Source organism: Hippocampus comes, unplaced genomic scaffold (assembly GCF_001891065.2).
Source record: "Hippocampus comes isolate QL1 unplaced genomic scaffold, H_comes_QL1_v1.1 scaffold280, whole genome shotgun sequence".
Taxonomy (NCBI): domain Eukaryota; kingdom Metazoa; phylum Chordata; class Actinopteri; order Syngnathiformes; family Syngnathidae; genus Hippocampus; species Hippocampus comes.
In genome coordinates, this window is record NW_017805582.1 from 186,556 (window position 1) to 189,856 (window position 3,301).

The 3,301-nt window shown below is 39.0% G+C and overlaps 1 long non-coding RNA gene across 1 annotated transcript in view; it reads right to left on the minus strand.

The window, feature by feature from the left end:
* LOC109521846 (uncharacterized) overlaps nucleotides 1-281 on the minus strand; it is a 16,579-nt gene extending 16,298 nt beyond the window's left edge. Inside the window, exon 1 of the long non-coding RNA XR_002169442.1 lies at nucleotides 271-281. This is a non-coding gene — a long non-coding RNA (uncharacterized LOC109521846). The remainder of the gene's footprint in view (nucleotides 1-270) is intronic.
* Nucleotides 282-3,301: the final 3,020 nt, after the last annotated feature.

Consider the following 3,301-nt stretch of genomic DNA (forward strand, 5'->3'; position numbering starts at 1 on the left):
AGCAGATTTATTTGATACATTTTTGTGTCTTTGCCATTTTATTTCGTAACCATTAATTTAATACGAACGAAATAAAATGACAAGAAGAAATATAAAATAAAATTCATTTACTCACCAATGTAGTGCCTGTTTACTGAGCTGCAGATCTACTTGAGTGTCCCCAAACGTTTTGAAACGCACCGCAGCTTGTAAGTGACCAGCCGTGCTCTGACGTTTCCTTGCTGCTTTGGTAAAACAACTTAAATTGGTAAATCCAGTGTGGCTCCAAACACCAAATCGGTCAGTTGCAAGCAATAGGCATTCCCAGCAGTACAATTTGCAGCGTTTCTCAGAGGCTGTGAGCCATGGGTACCGTTCATAATTGCTCGTCTGAAAATGACGGACAAACCCTTTTCCTTGCTGGGACAGGCTAGCTAGCGCAGGAGTTGGGCGACCTCTTCGCACAATATCCAGCTTTTCCTGGAAGGCCCGTCTTGAAAACGGTGTGGAAAGTAGTTCTGCAACCAGATCAACGTCTTCTCCTTCGGCCATTTTGGGTGAAAATGCAGTGATAGCTCTCTCAGGCGCTAATCCAATTTTTTTTTTTTTTTTTTTTAAAGAATCTTTATTGAACAAGTCAGGATACAATTCTCAGTAAACAGAAAAGGCGCTAATCCAATCACTGAACGCGCACCGGCCAGTCTCGACGTAAGGCCTTCTAGCTGGCTCTAGTACGCAGACGAGTCTACTCGTGATCTGATTGGCTATTGCAACCTGACTGTGCCCGTTCACTTACAGCGCACAGGGGCCTGCTCTGTTTAATCTGAAGGCCCCGAGCAAGTTTAATTTACCTGGCAACACAAGCTAGCTGAAATATGATTGGTTAAAAACTCTACCATAATAAATAAGTTATCGAGTGGCTTTCAATGTTCTTTAAAATAACATGGTCCTTTCAATGTTATTTAAAATAACATTGAAAGGACCTCGACTAAGTGGAAATAATATGACGTAAAGAATACAGAGAATAATTTTGTTAACATATTTATGAAAATAAAATAACAAATTAAATTTATGTTATTCTGAGAATGTTTAGGCCAGCAGAGAAGGCCTTGCTGGCCCTGACGGAACGCCACTGTATTACATATATTTATTAACATGCTTTACAAGCCTTTCTTATACATATGATACACTGTTATTATTATTATTCCAATTGTAATCATTTTTTACGCGCTTGATTTTTTTTTTTTTGGTGCTCCCTGCAGGCTGTTGGTGCGCGTTGCGCAGTGTGTGATTAGTGTATGCCGAGCGCCGTGCCTGGTTGTTGCTCATCCATGAGCCACAGCTGCAGCGCAGCGTGACTGCAGCACCCTCTATGGATGTCCCGTTCCGGCTGGTGCACCGTCTGGCCGCTTATTCTTGTCAGAAAAAGGCAACAAAAGCGGTCAGATATCAGTGGAAAGTGGCAGTGTCCTCACACGTTGATTTCGCATGACCTTACCAAGGCTTGGTATCAACAACCAACATTTAACTGAATGAATACATTGAGACCTGGAACACAACGTGCTCTTGCTGTCTTAAAGATGGCTTAAGAAAAATCTAAACTGGTTTGAGATTTACGTATTCAAATGAAGATCCAAATCTCACCAAGCAAGCAATTTTTTCGTCACTTTTCACTTCACTGTACGACAAACGTTGTCCATCGGGAAGAAGGACCAGGAAGTATCAAGGCTTCAACAAGCCATGGAGGACAAAAGCTGCTGAACCTAATGAGAAGAGATACAAAAATAAATTACCGGTAGTAAATATTATAGACCAGTTTCATGTTTACAAACATTGGAGGATGCGCGTGCATCTCATAGGCATATTATATATATATATATATAAGACACTAAAGGTTGCAATCATGTATGTGTATATATATATATATATATATATATATATGTGTTGGGGAGGATAATCAAACTGGATCAGTTTGGGGTTTTATAGGGTACAGGATGGTGTATTGGTCAGAATACAGGAGGCAGGGATCTTGAGGTAAGGCTTTTAATAGGTGGTAGAAGGTACAGAAATGCAGATGCAGAGGGCAGGGGTATGGATGCAGATGTGCAGATGGTGGGAAGGCAGAAGTGCAGATGGTGGGAAGGCAGAAGTGCAGAGTTTTTTGGTCATGAACTCTGCCAATTTATGAACTTAATCGAACGACCGTGTGCGAGGACACCACGACTCCACGAACCTGAGCGCTCATCCTGACCACTAAACTGCGCATGCGAAGGGAAGGCAGCGTCATCACATGCAGTTTAACAATCGCACAAGAGGAGGTAGCATGGTAACACAAGGCAAATTATAACTTACAATACTCCACGATATCAATGTCTCTGAGCCTTTAATACAATATGTGTGTGTAATATTATATCGGAATACATAATTGAGTTGATGAATTCAAAAGTTGTAGTTCTATGAACTTCAATGTTTCGATTATATCCAACTTATATTTTTTGATGGAATTACTCAAATGCTTGGAGTTACCGCAACTCAAAAGCTTTGAGTTACCGCAACTCAAAATTTCGAGTTTTCCGAACTTGAACGTTTCGATTATGTTGTGAGAGTAGACGACTCGAAATTTTGAGTTGCGGAAACTCAAAATTTTGAGTTGCAGAAACTCGAAATTTTGAGTTGTGGTAACTCAAAATTTTGAGTTGAGGGAATTCGAAATTTTGAGTTGCAATAACTCAAAATTCTGAGTTTAGGTGACTCGAAATTTTGAGTTTAGGTAACTTGAAATTTTGAGTTGCTGTAACTCGAAAATTTGAGTTGCACGAGCTCAAAATTCTGAGTTTAGTTAACTCGAAATTTTGAGCTTAGGTAAGTCGAAATTTGGAGTTGCAAAACATGAAATTTTAAGTTTAGGTAAGTCGAAATTTTGAGTTGCAATAACTCGAAATTTTGAGTTGCAATAACTCGAAATTTTGAATTTAAGTAACTCGAAATTTTGAGTTTAGGTAACTCGAAAGTTTGAGTTTCGGCAACTCAAAATTTTGAGTTGCAATAACTCGAAATTTTGAGTTTAGGTAACTAGAAATTTTGAGCTGCAATAACTCAAAATTCAGGGTTTGGGTAAGTCGAAATTTTGAGTTTCGGCAACTGGAAATTTTGAGTTGCAATAATTCGAAATTTTGAGTTTCGGCAACTCGAAATTTTGAGTTGCAATAACTCGAAATTTTGAATTTAGGTAACTCGAACTTTTGAGTTGCAATAACTCAAAATTCAGAGTTCAGGTAAATCGAAATTTTGAGTTTAGGTAACTCGAAATTTTGAGTTTAGG